This window comes from Vicugna pacos, chromosome 31 (genome assembly GCF_048564905.1).
Source record: "Vicugna pacos chromosome 31, VicPac4, whole genome shotgun sequence".
Lineage (NCBI taxonomy): Eukaryota > Metazoa > Chordata > Mammalia > Artiodactyla > Camelidae > Vicugna > Vicugna pacos.
Genome location: NC_133017.1, coordinates 14,003,424 through 14,021,501, shown reverse-complemented (window position 1 = coordinate 14,021,501; position 18,078 = coordinate 14,003,424). Strand labels below are relative to the sequence as shown.

The following is an 18,078-nucleotide window of genomic DNA, read 5'->3' as shown; positions in this document are numbered from 1 at the left end:
TCTCACATTTTAAGTAAGAAAAAATGGAGTTATGTGTCAACAAATTATTATCTTTTAAGAAAACTATCGCCTTTTCCACATGACTTTTTGAATATTTGTATCCACATCTACCCAATGTCTGTCACTCAAAAGAAAAATGTTTTCCTCAAACTGACATTTGCAAACATTAAAGTGTTTAGCAAGCTAGTTCACTTTTCTCAGTAAGTTAAGGTAAAACAGCGGTTGCCATCAGAACTTTCAAGTCTACATCAGAGGTTCCACATTGGCAGCCGAGGGGCCAGAAAGAGTTTGCAAACTGTTGGCTTGCCCAGTGTCAACTGAATTTACATAAAAATGTGGGTTTCCAGTTGCTAAGCCTGGTGATGACAGACTGAGCCTGAGTCCCAGGGTCGATACCAGGGGCTGAGGTCTTTCCATTGCTCCCCAGCCCCTGCTGTGGTTGCTCATGGGCAGTGGCTCTGTTATCACATTTGTGCTGCTGTGGATGGACACAGAATCTTACTTACGTGGGTCTCTAGGTCGTGGTTCCTTCCTTGATCAACCACTTACATTTAACTATGGGTGGCTGAATAAAGAAGCAGCAAAAAATAAGTCTTCATAGCTTAGTCGTAAGAAGGGATGGAATAAATAAAAGACGTCATAAGAAGTTGTAAGAAGGGAAAGGCTGAATACCAGCACAGCCACGTCCACTCAGTAATCACGCTCCCACTCGGGGCTCCCTGTGGACACTTGCGGACATTCTGACTCTCGCCCTGAGGACGAGCTGCACCAGCCTCACAGCCACGCTCACCGCCAACGTGCGGACACCCCGCACTCAAATACTAAAAGCCTCTCTGTCTCAGTTAACATTCTTCTAGCAGTTTCTCCAGCTGTTGTTTGGATTGAACTGTTGGCCCCGCTCCGTGGACAGTCCCACCCCCCCCCACATCCCCCTCCATTCACTTGGAAATGAAGATGAATGCTGGCGAGAAAATGAGGCTGGCTCTGAAGGACTTCACAGAAATAATCGGTGTGAGGCACGCAACCTGCACATTAGAGGCTGAATGGCTGGGGTGGAAGGGACTCAGAAGGACCGGCAGCCCGGCCGCGCTGCACTGAGTCATGGCTTTGAAACAAGGCCTCGAGTCAGAGCTACAAGGCCGGGGCTGCTGTTTTCCTGGCTCTGATAAGCCTGTCTCTTTTTGTCCAGAGGCTGAGCCTGTGATTTAACATGGCAATGACAGCAATCGTTTTCCCCCCAAACATCCCTAACAACTCATTTCTAATACAAATCACTTATTCTTCGTGAAGAATGAGTGAGTCATGCAAGCAGCAGACTGCCCATTAGAGGTACATTGTTAATTTACTCCTTAATGAGTTTAGTGGCATATAATTATTTGAGGTCAAATAATAATTAAATTTTGGTACACTCCTTTTTTTCCCTGGTAAATTACCACTGGACCACCCTCCATGATAAAGGATCTCTAAATAACACACAGGATGCTGGCCATAGAACACAAGGAAGTGTGTGATTTTTTTTTCTTCCCCTACAAAAGCCCCCTTTAAAAAAAAACTCTCCATGAAAAGAGTCATTTTATCATCATTGTTTAGAATCCTCCTTTTAAGAATAAGAATCATCAAATAAAAATATAATAAGCTTTATTCTTCTAATTAAGTGAGTTAATCTGAAAAAAAACAAAATGCACCAACTTTTCACTTCTACTATAAATAACAAATACAAATTAGACTTATGAATATTAAAGTGGGCTTTCCTCTAGAGAACACTACCAAGAAAACATGTAAGTAAAGTTGGCTTCCTCAATTACCTGAAATTAATCACCTAGATTATCCTCCGTGTTTCTTCTTTCCAGAAGCAAACACTTGATTATTAACTAAGATGATTCAGCTAAAATCCCACAAAGTTCTGCTTAAAAATAAAAATTTAGAAATTCGTTTTCTCATTTTGACTTAGGCCTTAGAGAAACCATGTTCATAATAATATTAGATATTCTGAATTATATTTGAAGAAAATATGATTTAGGAAATGAACTTAAGAAAAACAAGATTAATACCGTGTTTATAAGCAGTGAGAAAAGCTGCCTTTGGATTAAAAAAACAATATTAACCAAAAAAAAGTTTTCAATTCTTCACCCATACAACTCCACTCCTGAAAGTAAAAGCTATGTTCCCACCATGCTGCACGCAGTGAACAGATCTGAACTGACTGAGAAAGTCCTGGTGCACGCCACAATTTTTTCTAGAAAGACAATACCGCACCCCGAAATGTATGTTGATTCTATGAACGTTTGTAGATTTCCAACATGTGCTTTGCCAACGTTGACCCGTACTTAGCTAGGCCTTCGGTCTGCCAGTTGCTGGGCTCCTGTCAGTTATTAGAGAAGAAAAGCCCTCAGGAAGAAACTACCAAAAAGAACGTAAGACAGCCCTACCTTGTCGTGAAAATCAGCTGCACAAAGACCTTTACCAACAAAGTATTTTATGGGTTTTTTTTTAATTAATATAGACTCCTTTGCACAGAATTGGCATGAATTAAGGAGACTTCTCAACAGGAGCACACACACTGAGCACCAGCGCCACACAGAAGTCAAAGCAGTGAAAACACATTTTGTTCGGAGCTTCTATCAGGACAAGTTGGCACATTTACAACGTCTTTAAGAATGACAGCTTTAATCGCTTATATGTGGAATCTGGAAAAAAAAAAAAAGGACACAAATGAACTGCTTACTTATACCTTAGATGACTGATTTCTGGAATCCGTGTGAGCACGTGTGACTGCCCTTTATGATTACTGCATTCTGTTGATTCTTTTTTTTTTTTCATGGTTGGCTTTATTCCTTTGATAACTATGTACGTTTAAAAAGCTAAAGTTCTAAATTGTTCTTAGAGACAACGCGCAGTACATGTACGTAAACTAAAAAAAAAAATGACAGGCATTCAATAGCTAGGCAGACTCAGTGCTTGTGTCAGGAGTTCTGCCTGTGGATCAGGCTCTGCTCCTTACTTGCAAGGCAACTGAACTCCCAGTGCTCACCCTGCACTTAGCATAGGCTTCCCATGTGCCAGGAGTTGTGTCATATTCGTGGGACTCAAGGAAACAACCTATGTTCTTATAAAGTACAAACTCATATTGTTCAGGGCAGGAAGAAACCTTGCCAATGAAGATGACTCTAGTGAAGCAACACTTACAATGCAGTATAATAGACGCCACTGCAAGGGCATATATGAGAGATTTTAGTTGTGCTTAAAAAGACCAGGGAAACCCTAACCCTAACACAAGGATGAGTTTCCAAAGGGAATTCACTTAAGAGAAAAAAGAATGCCTGGGGACTGAGACGAGGAGTAGGTTAAAGAGTGGTCAAAGAGGAAGTGATCACAGAGAGTAGATAATAGACATCTATTTATTTCTGTATGACGTCTCTATTATTACTACAGAAAGAGAAAAGGAAAAAAAAAAGAAAATGAGAAGGGAAGGCAAAAACAAAAAAACCTTACTTCTTAGGCTACATCAGGTGTAAGGTACTCCTGCCAAAAATGTCTGACCAAAATTCTTAAAGCTTCTTTGTTGTTTGGGAGCAAATTATACTCAGAGACTGAGACTGTCTTTGCCAATCTTTTATTTAACACGGGCTCACTGCGGGGATTATAATAATTTCACAAGCCACTTGCATACAGGATAATGTCTCTTAATGAGCCCATAAAGAAATAACACAGTCCAAACCAGTGAGAGATTAATTACACTATTGCTCCAGGCAAGGGCAGATAAAGGAAGAGCGTCCGCAGTTAGCTGCGGCGGACCTTTTATACCACTTGGTTCTCGGGAGAGATGGCGCAGCCAGCCCAGAGCTGTCGTCCAGCTGCCATCACGGAAACTCAAGTCTCCCATTGCTAGGCAACGAAGGTACCAGGATTGGGGGGCAAGATGCTCCCCTTCAAAGGCTCCCGCTCAGTGTTCACCCCTGCAGAGCAAAGATCCACATTTCCCAGCAGAAACTACTGCCCCAAGGTCCTCGGAGAGCCATTTACATCAGCAAGAAATCACCTTGCCCACCGGGCGAGAAATCATCATTGCAAACTCTGGGTATTTATAGTTTATTGGCCACCACAGATGTGGATGCCCGTATCCTGCCCCGACAATTTCCCTTTTACATCAAGACAACTTTACTGATAAAAAATAACTTCATGCTGAAATCAAAACAACTTCACTCAACAACGATGGCAGGTTTGACACGAACAAGTGGATTTGAAATCATCAAACCACCACTCCACACTCTTCAGCGGCTTCCCAGTTGTTCTTAGAAAATAAAGGTAAATTGTTTACCTGCGGAGCCTCACAACCTGGTCCCTGCCTCCACCTCGAACTTCGTCTCATGCCCCTCTGCCCCTGGGGCTTGACTTCCGTTGCACTGACCCTGTCGTCCCTCAGACGGGACAAGCCTGTTCCCGCCCCAGGGCCTTTGCCTCGGTAGACGTCTCTGTCTGAGACCCCTTCTCTAAACCTCAGGGGACTGGTCTTCCCTTGTCATTCTGGTTCAGTTGAAGTCACCTCCTTAAAGAGGTCTTCACTGACCATCCAATCTAATGGAACTCCTGTCCCTGGACCGCCTTGCTCTAATTCCTGCAAAACACCTTTGCTACCTGACATTTGCTCACTTGCTTATTTGCTTGTTGGCAGTCTATCGCTGCATCTCTCACTTTACAGCTCAGGGTCACCTCCCCAGGATCTGGTCATCTGGTTCCCACCTATCCCGTCAGCTCCATGTCTTCTGAGCACATGCCGTGTTATGTATATATAGCTTTGGGGCCATTGCAGTGGGTTCTCAGGATGGAGAGGCAGCACTTGCTCATCTTGGATGTACCAGGTACCACCCACAGTAGCCGACATGGAAAAAAGGAGAAGGAACCCAGAGATTCTTCAGTTTAAAAGCAAAACACTTCCCAAGTGAGGGAATACTTCTGGATTGTTTTAAGTGGGAGAAAAGAGAAAGGGGATCTAGCATTTATGAAGCAGTTTGCTGCAGAGGACTGGCTTGGTAGTGGACAGACTTTCTGGTTTTCTTGGCAGACGCACAAAGTGGTTACTGTTGCCCCCACTTTAGAGATGCTCACCTGAGCTTGGAGAGGCCGGGAAGCTCTGTTACAGAACCAGGAAGAGAAGAGCCAGGATTTGCCACCAAACTGTGTGATTTCAAACCCCTTCTGTCAACCTATTATTCATAATTTTGGAAAACTGATTATAAGTACTTTAATAACTAATCAAAATTGAATCCGTGCCTCTGTGAATGAAATACATACATTGTCACATCTCAGAGACTACCAATCTTAAATTGGTCAATTAAAAGGTTAAGTCTATAAATTAAAAGTATATGGTATGACTGAAACATGATGCTGTACACCAGAAACTGACACAACATTGTCAACTGACTAGACTTCAATAAAAAAGAATGCAAAAATTTTTAAAAAGTATATAGAAAAGTTGACATAGTTGAAGGTACAAGTTGCTTAATATAATATTTGCCTTTAATTACCATGTGTTGAGCACTGTGCTAAACACTCAGCAATATTATCTTATTTACTCATAAAAATAACAGTGTTTTGAAGGCAGGGAATTGAGAACTTAGAAAGCTTAAATAAATTGGCCACTGCTACACAGTGGGGAAAATCGGGCTTTGAAACAAGGCCTGTCATATACCCTGATCCCAACCACTGTCCACATTACCTCCCCAAAGGGTCCCAAGAACTCTACTCATTTCATCAGTAATTTACTGTGACCTTTCACAATCCATGGAATCTCTCACAGCATACATAGCCTTCCTCCTCTGTGCAAATAGAAGATTGGAAAGGTGGTTTCAACCAGGTCCACCATGGAGCGGACCCACATGTCTGGGACCACAGCCAACTCTGGTTCTCAAACATCAACCTGTCCTGCAACAAAACAAAGGACTTTAAATTACAAGGGAAAGAAATTCTAGAATCAGACTCAATGAGGGTCCCAGTTTGATATAATGTCTTTAGATGCCCTATTAAATGAAACTGGAGGTTCCCTTGGAGGCCACAGAAAGCAAGCTCTGGTAACTACAATGGGGCTTAACCTGGCACAAAACTGATTAGAAAGAATATGCTGGTGAAAGATCTATCTTTTTCTTTACAGGAGAACCTTGAATAAAAGAGCAATAGAATAATGTTTGATGAGGAGGTTTATTTTAATAGGTTTATTTTTTGGCTTATTTATGTAGGAAAAGCCAGAAACATTTTGAAGACTTCCACAATATATGAAGATCATATGTGAAAAAAATGAACTCCATAGTCATTTTTCCAAAAACAAATACCCACTTTTCATTTTTGATATGGAGGTGATGAGAAATAAATATTGTAGGCATGGAAGATGTCAAAATGTTACAGAGATGCCAGAGTGTAACACTAAAATTCCTTGGAATACCAGGACCATGAGATGAGTGACTGGCATTTGAAAAATTTCACTGTTTTAAAAAATAAATCTTGGCTCGCAAGAGGAAGGCTGGGTGTGATTGGAGGCCCCCTTGTTCCCATGCCCTTGCTTTCATTTAAATATTTATAAGATCATTGTTAAACATACTTAAAAACAGCCCATGTGAGCAAACGGGTTAAACACCTTCTAGATTCCAGCATGAATCTTGACCACCCCCAGTGTTTCCAGAAAAAAATAAAGGGATTATTAATAACCGTTCACCTGAAGTTCAGACCCCGACAAAGGAAAGATCCTATTCCGGAAGGCAGATTGCGGTGACAGGACTAGAATTCGGCCTCACAGGCTGTCAAAGCCACGCTGCAGCATCTTTGCTGCTTCCACGGGCACATTGGCACAGAACCTGTGAGGAAGCAACTGGGTTAGTTCACGGTCTGGGCATGGAATCGTGCTCCTGTCCCTGGTGCCGGCGGAACGCAAGAGTTACTGCCAATTTCATGTGAGATACAGACAGATCCGCAAATAAGTGGAATGCCCGAGCTCAGTCTTGGGGAGCCGAAATGGAGGTTATAAGAGCAGGGCCGCTGACTCAGGCTGCCGTGTGACCAAACTCCAAAGCCTCCTTTCAACTCCTGTAATAGCATCTCTTGACCAAGTTAGGACCAGACCCCTGGTTACATCCCTGTGTCGACACACATTTCATTGGATTGTCAAGGCCAAATGACTTAGTCTACCCAGTCAGGTGTAAGCACCACCATCTGTCCAGTGAGAAGTTTATTATAGCCTACGTAAGCTCCTAACCATGCAATTTGCCGCCAAACCTGCTTCTGTCATCAGCATTGTGAGCTCAGAATGCCATCTCTAATGACCTCAAACTCTCTGTTATGTTACAAGCAACCCACCAGGTCTGCTCAGAGTTGACCGCGTTTGGCGGGGAATGGAGCATTTCTGTGACTCTCCTCTCTGGTGATTTACCATCACCATGACCATGCTGAGCATTTCGCTGGAAACGGTAGGGCTACCAAAGTTTACCTTCACTAATGACTCCTTTGCTTAAAGAAAAAAATCCCAGTTTTCCCCTGAGTTCAAAGGAGTGAGAAAGTAAGTTTCATAAATCTTCCATTTAAAAACTGCACTTGGAAGGCACTGAGCCTCAGACTTCATGGTTATAACAAATACCTGGAGAGCTGGTATTAGACGCGGAATCTCAGCCTTCACCTCCAGAGATTCTGACTTGGTAGATCTGCGGTGGAGCCCAGGAATGTCCGTGTTTAATAATTTCCCCAGGTGTTCCTGATACAGATGTTACAAGACCACTGCATGAGAAACACTGCAGACTGATGGAAAAACAGCTGTGTCCTGGACACAGTAACGCCTAACAATTAGACTCTAATGAGGTCCTTGCACGATCATTGGAAACCCAGACAAAGCAGCTACCTGGAAATTGTTACATGTGCCGTTCCAGGAAAAATTAATTATCTTTTTACTTTCTGCACTACCATCTTCTCAACATGTACCCTGATCTCTTTTCTGAAAATAAAATGGTGGCTTTTATTTAATTGTCACACTGTAGCCTAATTTCATAACTAAGGAAAATGACCTGAGAGCTTTAGGAAGCATGATAGCCAATAAGGAAATTATATCCATTTGAGGGTTTCAGCATTTTCTTCTTTCTAGTTCTCATTCCATTTGAGAGCTGAACTTTGGTAGCAGGTCCCTTGAACTTCAGAGAAAATCCTAGTTAAAGGCTCAACGTTTTCAGTGTCATCACTAATGGCTACTGTTATCACTGCTGACGTGAACCTATGAACCACTAAACCAAGCTTGCCTCAGTTCATATTCATCAAGATGTCAGATAGGGGCACTTACCCTATCTCCCATTTGACTCGTAGGTCTCGTATTTTCTTCCCTTATAAAAGGTGCCATCGTATCAGTTGAAAATTGAACTGTGGCTTAAAGTCAAGTGGTTAAATCAATTAGAGCTCTCCTTAGATGTTTAAGAACACAAGGCTCAACTTGTCACCTAGACACAAGTCTATCGGCGGAGAAAAACCAACGCTGCCAGAGGAATCCATGGGGGACCATGTTAAAGACAAACAGAAGGGGGCAGGAAAGGGGGTGAAAGATATGGAGAAGGTAAAGAAGATTGAAGAAAAACAGAAGGAAGTGACAGCCAGCTTAGTGACTTGGGAAAACTTAGTGCCTGACAGACATTGCTCAATGTGTCTGGTGGGCTTTAGAAATCCATGGACTTTTCGGAAGACTATGATCAAGTCACTTATATCCTATATGGCCCCATTCCCACCAAAGGTAAGATGCTGATGGTGCTACAAAAGAGTTATGATAGAAATAACTTGCCAAGAAAATAGGTGCTTGACTCTGTGAATAGAATTTTTACAAGGAGGTAAACTGAAAGGGAATCTCATGGTAGACCTACAGAAATTATGTAACTACCCCAAAAGAAATTTAAGATATGTTACTTCCTATTTCTTTTATTCTACCTTTGTTTCCAACAGACCTAATGTATTTATACTCAATAGAAGCTGTATTTCTCACATTCTCATCTCATGAGATGGAGTGATGAGATAGAAAGCTGGAGAGAGGCACTGAAACACTGGGAAATTGTTGATAGAGCAAAAAAAAAATTGATCATCTTACTTCTGAAAACACTTTTAATTACTGATGGAGCAAAAGCTAATTTATGATGAACCCAATAAAGCTTGAGTTTCAGGGCCCCTCATTTGCCATTTTAGAAAGTGATGAAAATGATAGCTGAATAGTTGTCAAAGAACTTCAGAGCATCTCTATACTTTAGTTTTATAATTCAATAATGATTAAAATAATAGAATAACTAACAATTATTACAGGCTTACTGTGTGCCAAGCACTATGCTAATGACTTCACATGCATTATCTTATTTCATCTAATCAAAGAAAAATCACATAGGCACTTAAGAAGACAAATACCATGACATTGTCAAAAATTAGCCATGTCTTGGTTCTCTACCTGTCACAGACGTTAACAATTAGTAGATCATGAGTAACTTGCAGGCAGTACTGTGTCTTAGTCATCTTTGTCATTTTTAGTGGCACCTAGAAATAAGGCTTCTGGTCAACCAAATGAATGCATTAATTAATGTAATTTTGCTGTCTACCCTCTAACAACAATGGTGGCTGTAAATACAAAGGATTATAAAATATTCCCTAATTTCTGTGTGTGTGTGTGTGTGTGTGAGGTTCTGGGGAAAGAAATAGCTGTAGCAAGTAAACAAGTGTGATGCAAAGCAAAAACATCTCATCTTAACCTTCCTGTACGTAAATCAACAATTTCATCAAAAAGCAGATTATGGAGAAAAAATAAAACAACAAAGACCATGTTGGAGCTACCACACATTAAATGAATATTTATCTCTGCTCTTTTTCCATCAGGGTACCTTGTAGTGGATTTTTCATTTCACAAAGACAATTCCTCTGAATTATGAGATTCTCTGATATTTTCTTTTAAAGACATGTCCCTCCCTTTTTTAATGACTCAAACTTGTGATGGTTTCTCTGCTCTGGTCATTACTCATTGAACCCATAGTTACAATTATGTTTTGAGTCTCCTCAGGATTGATCAGTTTTGACACTTTCCCCATCTAAGCCCAGGTTCAGTTATCTAGTCTATTTTTACTATTCCTTGATCTCCAAAATATACCCTTCTTTTTCATTCCCATTTCAACCACTATAATCAAATTTATTTCACCAGTGGCTTGGCCAATTGTGCAAGTAATCTGACTAATCTTCCCACACCAATCCATTCACAAAATGGTAACATATTAAACTTCCTCAAAAAAAGCATGATTCTATTAAAAAGAAAACCCCTACTTGCAATCTGAACTCTTCCTTTATCCAGTGGTCATTTTTTAAATAATCTTTAGTTTGATAAAAAAAAATGTATATTTTTAATACAAGTATTAGGAAGCAGATATGGAACCAAGTAGCTATTGATGAATTTTAATGACCCAGAGATTCATTGGAAAGTAGTCTGACAGATCAAATGATTAGAATTATGCATAAAATTGCAATTAATGGATATAAATGATATCACTAGTTTTCAGACCACAAAATTGCCTATAAGAAAAATTGCTAACGTCTTTGACTTCATTTTGCCTAGTTTATATTTTTTTCTTAACATTAGTTGAGTTTAATATAATACCAATAAAGGGAAAAAAGGAGACTATGATATATGATCCAAAATATTCAAGACAGTTAAAATATGACAAAGTGATGGGGAAAAAAAATCACAGACATTGGAGTAAACTGTCCTAGCAGCCTGTCTCAGTTCTGAAAGCTCTGTGCAAGTTTATTCAAATTCTCCAAGTCTCAGTTCTTTCACCAAACTGATTTGCAATTATTTCTTCTTTGTTGGCAAATAAGTTCAAAGTGTATCATTAAGGACATGAGCCCTTCCTGTTTCTCTTTACTCCTTCCTATATATCACTCTCCCTGGCCACTCTGTCCACCTCTTCCACAAGATTTTTTAATGTATTCATCACAGCTGTTAGAAAGTCTTCGTCTTCTGATTCCAACATCTGGGCCATCTGTGGGTTAGTTTCTGTTGGTTATTTTTTCTCTTGATTATGGATCATGTTTTCCTAGTCCTTCAGGTGTCTTGTAATATTTACTTGTATGCAAGACATTGTGTCTTTTAAAAAAAAAAGGAGCCTGAAATAAATAATATTCTTTACCCTCAGAAAAGGGCATGCCTGTTTTTCTGTCAGGTCTGTACCTTGGGATGAGGTGGGGGGACCAAGCCAATTTAATCTGTGGTTGAGCCAGTTCTGGACTTTGTGGTAGCCTCAGTTAGATCCAGTTCATCTCTTCAGCAGGACTTGGTGTACGAGCACCAGGGCATCACTGAGACCTCCGTCTGCTTTATAGCTCAGTCCTCAGATTTCCAAATTGCGTGAAGTTGACCTCCATCCTGCTGTCCTGTCCCCACCCTCAGTGAGTCACTGCTATGTACTAGGCGAAAGCTGGCTGAGAAGCACTGGGGAAAGTTTGGTGCACAAGATGGGGACAGGTGGGACACCTCTGTCAGCCCCCTGCCCTGTCCCAGTCTTTGGCTCAATAGCCATGCACAGTATATGCAGGTGGGTGTAGACTCACTTTGGGACAAGGCTCCTTGGACTTCTGATCCATCACACCAGCCCACAGGAGGCTATTAAAAGTCCATTAAATGTTGAACTGACTTCTACTCACCCCAGTCCATGGTGTGTTTGCTTCTGAAAGCAACCATGGGTCCCTTCTCTCTTAGAAAGGGCTTGTGACTCTCTAGAAATGACTTCATTTCAGTTTCTTTGCGGCCTCAGCTGTCTGGTGAGTTTTGAAAAATAGATAAGCAATGAGTTTGTAGCTCATCTGGATTGTTCTTATTGTTTGTCATTGAAGATGCATGAAGAGACTAGAAAGTGACTTCTACTGACTTCTCCAAACTTCCCTTTCACTGTTTCCAATCCAGGATGCACTAGTTTTTGTTTCTCTGGTTTACTACTTGGTCTTGAAAAACCACCCCCCACCATCAGTCTTTCTCAAATCTAACCTGCCCACTGAGGCATTTGGAAAACCTCTGCTACCCACAGGAACTCACCCTACCCTCAAGGCACTGAACCAGCACCACGCACCAGGAGAACATGGCTGCAAAGAGGACAGCGCTATCTTGTAATAAAAAAAAATAGTGTACATCTCTTCTTTCCAACAAGAAGTAAGCCCTTTGAAGTCAAGGGAAATCTTATATCACTTTTATCTCCCTTGCAACATCTAGCAAAATGCCTTGAACTGAGTAGGGCTGATGGAGTCCTCAGAGAACCAAAGTTCTTGAATATTCTTGCCAACTGATCAGACCCTAGGCTCCCAACTCCTGGGCTCATTTGTGTCATGGAAGATGGCCAGTCCTATTCCTTGTGAGTCAGGGTTTCCACTGAGACTGGTCTTAGATGAACATAGCAGAGCAATGACATTCATCGGGTTGGAACCATCCCGTCACTGGTGTGTCTGGCTTCAGCGCTCCCGTCACCTCTCCGGGTGTGATGAAGATGGTCCAACTTACGTATGTCAGTACACACATCCAAATAAAGTAACACAGGAAACTGCACAGCAAATTTCTGAGGAATACACTGACAGCTCCTGTAGCTGTGCCATTACAGTCCATCGAAAATGTTTACCTCACGTCAGGGAGACTACTGGCTACTGTAATAAGCTGATGCCTCATTTCTCTTAGAAATAATTTGAAGGATAGAAAGATGGACCTTCTAAAAATCAAGATAAATAAAGCAGATGGATGCATTAAAAAAAATCAAGTTATCACCTTCTGAGGGGGATAGGGGAGGGGAAATAGAAGGGATAATGTTTCATGCATCCTTAGGAAAAGATTCAAAACTTGGGTTAAAAAAATCATGCAATCTATGAAAAATAAATTTTCAAATACACAGTAGATAATGGGAGGCTCAGACTTAACGAAAGAGCCGGGAAAGCAAGTGGTTTTCATTATTTCCAAAAGCCTCTGTGTGCCCCAGGATTAAAGAAATTGATTCTAATTTATTTCGGTGCCCCTATAAACAAATGGTAACTCATCCTTATGTGATGCTCCATATTCTGACCGTGCCCTTCGGAGTGGGAACATGTACAGTGTCTCTAGTAGATTTGGGCCATTTTTTTCCTAAAAGAATTTTAAGCATGTGGAAGATTTCTTGCTGTTTCACCGAAAAAGAAAAAAAAAAAAAGCCAGCCACATGGTCATTAAAATTTTCTGTGGCGTTTAAACTTAATATGACTAAGACGCGGTTATAAAATAAAATAACACTCCATATTGGGAAACCTTTTAAAAAGCTGAATGAACCTTTTTATTCTACATACATCAGACTCTTAATGGCTTTTCAACAGTTCGGACCATTTTGGGTGATTGCTCCAGCTGCTTCACATTAGGGGAGAGGTTTTGTTATGGAGGCTGGAACACAGGCTGCTAAGTCAAGCTCCATGGCCCCAAAGTCAATTTTGTTATTTATTCCTTGCAGGGCCTTCTGATTTGTTTTGTTTTCTACTTAATGAAGACTTTCCAGGAATTTTCAAAAGTCCAAACAAAAAGAAATCGATGTTAGGCGCGCCCCAATGAAAATACCCAAACAATTAGAGTCAATTATTTATTGAGTATCTGATCATACCTGGCAAGAGTCCTATTAAAATATCAAAATGTATCCTCAGAACTTCTGAAACCCCTGCTTGTCATTTCTCCAGAGCTGCAGAAGCCAGAAAACTACCCCAGCTTACTTAAATACATTGTTTGGCGAGAGAACAATTAATACTGAATATAGCGTTGAACCTCAGAATGTTTTTTAAAAAAATACATTAACAAAACTAGTTTTATTACTTGTCCTCAGAACATGGCTTTGAAGTGGGTACATCATAACTTAGCAAGCAGGACGCCCCGGCTGCTTTTCAGTAGACCACATAGCCTTTACACTCGGAGCCAAGGAAAACCTTTACAATGGCTTAATGCGGTCGTAAGAAGACCCACAAGGTCTCTTATTTCCAGTGACCTTACCTCATGCAGAAAAGCTCCCTGCTTTTTGCCTCGATTACTTTGATTTCAATTAAAATTATTTCATTCATCTAAAAAATAATAAATATTCCTTCGCAGTGTTGCAAAATCCTGACTGTCCTTCAGTAACTAAATAAAATCATGCCTTTTAAATGTTCTTAGAATAAGAATCTGAACAATTCCTGAAGGAGGTCAGAATTAGTCCACGTTTGAAGGCAGAATGGAAAACAGCAATTTGGTAATTAACTGTACAGAAGTCAGAATGGACTCCTTTACGTGTTCATTTTCTTCCTGAAGAATTTAGTTCCATGACCTACTTTGATAACATCATCCAACTTCAACTACTTATCTCCTTTTAACTTTGCATTTTTACTCTTTAAAGAAGACACAGGTCAGAATCCTTTTGTAACTGGCAGGGACAAATATTTGAGATCACATATTTCACACACGGATCTCAAAGGCTTTGATTAGTGTTAACTGGTTTTTCCAATGGCCAGTGGAATGAAAGCGTAGAGCTGGCAACCAAGAGGTGTTTGTCAATTTGATTCCGGTTTTATACGTCGGAAAAGAATCTTGTTTCTCTCTATAGACAAAACTACGTTAAAAAATAATTGATGTGTGTTTGAGACTACCTAAATGTATAAATTAGATCCAGTCCATGGCCAGATAGAGCAACATTTGCAGCGTACAGTCTCGGTGGGAGCACAGGGGAGGGGAAGGAAGGGAAGAGGAAGGAAAGAAAAAGAGAAGAAGAAAGGAAAGGCGTGAAGGAGGAAAGAAGGGAGGCAAGGAAATTGATTCTCAAACACCTTACAGGTTACGTGTGGATGTTGCCTCAAAAAGGCAAAGCAGTTTACAGTTCTCTGTATTTTTATAGGAGAACTTAAAATTCCACATATTTGACTATTTTTTATTATATATTAAAACCTACTCTATACAGGCTATAATGACATCATTATATACAAACACACCCACAAATTCAGCATCCTTTTCTCCTAAAATTTATACATGTGGGCAAAAAAAAAAAAGGCAATATACATATAAAAGCCAAAATTCCTCAGAGTGAAATATGAAAAGAGTTTTTCGTTTTGGATGTCTGCTCTTTTAAACCATGCTACTACTATGCTAGTCAAAAAAGAAGTTCAGTTAGTCCATTTTAAGTTTGGTTCTTCAATTTTATAAGCTTAAGTGGTCTGAAATCTCATTAATTAAAGACCTGACTGGCAAATATTTTTTACTATTAGAAGTTCTAGAGTTTGACCCATTTAGACAAAAACAAATGAATCAAATTAGCATTCTGTGTCAGCACATGTAACATCATAGTATGATTTAGTTTTTTAACTTCATTTAGACTGGAAGCCCTGAAGGGGGCATCTCACGCACCACCTCAGACCCCAGCAGAAGGGAGGAAGGGCTGCTTCTTGCCCAGCACAGCCAACTTGACGAGAAGCCATCACCACCCTGGACTCAGACACACCCCAAGCTTCCCCTTTTCTGGACGGGCAAGCCGCCCAACCTCTGTTGTTCAGACTCGCTTGTGTTCACCAGTCTGCTTGTCCTGACGTGTCTTACAGTAAATAAGCTCATTTTGCTGGTAAGGTCAACACTATCGATAAAGCATCATACAATGCCAGTTCTAGGCTCTTGTACCTCCGCAAATGATCAAGATTTACTAGAAAGTTTATAGGTTTAGACACAAGTATTGAAATGATCCTTAAGCAAAACACAGGTATGTAATATTACAAGCCAGGCCAAAAAAATTTTTTAAATAGGAAAAAAAAATAGAAACAAATTTAAAAGAACTTGTCTTTACATTTTCTTTGTTATCAAGCCTACAATTCTTATTGTGTAACCAACTACTTGAATTCTAAGCAAAATAAGAAGTCATATGAGCTAATATAAATAAGATTATCTGGAGTTCCTCACTTGAACCCTCCTACTTGCCTTGATAACTATTTTGGGAACATGATGCAATTTAGTTTATATATATACACACACACACACACACATATATATATATGTATATATGTAATAAATATGTAGTTGGCCTGATCTTGTGAGAGCGTTTTGGGCTGGATATTAACTTTGGGGTTTTCACTTGTTCATTATGTTCAACTTCTGTAAAAAACCAAGTTCATTCTATACATTCACAAGTGTGCACTGTGTGCTTTTACGTTTGATGTTAAATGTGAAGAAAGCTAGAGAGAGGAATTTGTATTAGCATAGATGCTGGCTTTCTTATTATCCCTGTCCATCTGACATGAGAAAACATTAACAGACTTAGCAGGTAAGCACCGGGAGTCGTTTAAGGGTTTTAAAGAAAGGGTTCAAGGACAATAAATACAGCACAGTGTAATAGGTGAGATAATTGGATTTTCTGTTTGTATAAAAACAACAATAAGGTACCAAATGTGTATCTTTAAACATGCTTATAGGACGCACACATGTAGCGATCTGAATTTAACACTCCCTTTGCGCTGAAGACCAAGGTGCGTTTTCAATGTAATGAGTTGAAAACAGGAAAAGTTCCAGTTTCTTATGTTTTCTTGGCGAATATGATAGGAGTGTGAGTGAAAGTTTCTAGTTGCAATGTATCTGCAAGTTCACTTCAGTTCCACTATAAATTAAGCAGATCTCTAGAGATGAGGGCTGATGGAAGGAAACATGTAGTTAAAACTATCCACAAGTTACTGTAACCATTACAAGTGTTTTTTTTTTTTTCAGAAGCAACCCTTCAGGAAAAGTCTATCTAATCACAAAATTCAGGTGGTCGCTTCTGCTGTGCTCTTTTGTTTGTGATTAAGGAGAATGTGTGGGAAAACAACCAAAATGTTCCCAAGGAGCAGATCGTTGACTGTAGAAAAAAGCCTCCTGAACCCACCATCAGACGCTTAACACTCTCCTGTTTCCTTTAGGATGATTCTGAAGACACATGTCTCTCATATTCATTAAGACAAACAAGATGAATATTTTATTTTGTACTTTGTTAATAATTGTAATGTTTCCCTATAAAGGACTTCTGAAATTTAGCCTAGATTGTAAATATTATTTGTTCATTAAAGCAACTAAGTAAATCGTTTTCCCATCTTTGCTTCTTTTACTGAATTTTCTACTCTAAGTGTATTTCCTGAAAAATTATAAAATAAGTTTTAAACGAAATCAAACCAGGAATGGCAGAAAGTGTAAACTTACCTAAAGGTACACCAGTGAGGGTAACTTTCTAGAACCATTGCCCACACCCCAACAGAGTTTCTGCAATCACATGATATGAAAAATGGTCCACAACCAACAAGTCTTAAACATAGTTGTTCTGTTCTCATTGTGGGTAAATGGATGGACTTGACACACACACACACACAAATCATTTCTTAATTAATGGCCTATTTCACAGATAGCATATTCTGTGTAAAAACTTATTCTTAAATCCAGTGTTTCACCTAATCAACTGTAACATGACAACACATTTCATTGTTGTTGCCATATTTTGATTATAACCTTCTTTGTAATCATTGACAACGGTCTGTTTACCATTAGAAAATGTCAAAGAAGAATAACGAAAATTGGCATTCACTTTCATTGTCAATATGTGTGTCTCTTCAGTGCGCTCATGTTTATGCCACTAGTAGCTTGAAATCAACCAACAAAGTTGACTTCAGTCTGCCCTTTCTTGAAATCCAATAGTCTGTACTTATTTTAGTAGAATAAGGCTTGGTTTGAACAGTGTGTGACTCTTCCAAAGTTATATTTTTCCTCAAGCCTTATTTTGAAGTATCCTAAATATGTATTGATTGTCACCCCAAAAAATTCATCCTCAAGTAAGTGAGACTTTGGTGAAGCCAGGGGCTCTGAAAATGCCCAAGTCCAGATGCGCTTGGAGCAGAAGAAATTTTAAGTGATAACTTTGTTCAATAATATCACACCAGGAAGTTTGTTCTTTGTATTATGCACAAATGATCGTTTCTTTTGCTTCTAAACATCCTGGATGGATGGAAGGGTAGATGGATGGGTGGATGGCTCAGAGGACCCCAAGGAAGTGATGTCTTGTTAAGTAGGGTGAC

General features: G+C 39.8%; 2 long non-coding RNA genes across 6 annotated transcripts; one reads left to right on the top strand and one right to left on the bottom strand.

Annotated features, from left to right (window-relative positions):
• Positions 1 to 2,459: 2,459 nt before the first annotated feature.
• LOC140690760 (uncharacterized) lies at positions 2,460 to 7,793 on the bottom strand. 4 transcript variants are annotated; one of them, XR_012066051.1, is made up of 5 exons: positions 7,622 to 7,793; positions 6,707 to 6,845; positions 5,770 to 5,922; positions 5,107 to 5,204; positions 2,460 to 2,687 (listed from the first exon to the last, which is right to left on the bottom strand). It is a non-coding gene; the product is annotated as an uncharacterized lncRNA (long non-coding RNA). The 4 variants fall into 4 exon arrangements; XR_012066050.1 differs by lacking the exon at positions 7,622 to 7,793 and adding an exon at positions 7,244 to 7,293; XR_012066048.1 differs by lacking the exon at positions 7,622 to 7,793 and adding an exon at positions 7,177 to 7,235.
• LOC140690761 (uncharacterized) lies at positions 7,354 to 17,099 on the top strand. Of its 2 annotated transcripts, XR_012066053.1 has the most exons (3): positions 7,354 to 8,752; positions 15,372 to 15,614; positions 16,745 to 17,099. It is a non-coding gene; the product is annotated as an uncharacterized lncRNA (long non-coding RNA). The 2 variants fall into 2 exon arrangements; XR_012066052.1 differs by lacking the exon at positions 15,372 to 15,614.
• The last annotated feature ends 979 nt before the right edge of the window (positions 17,100 to 18,078 follow it).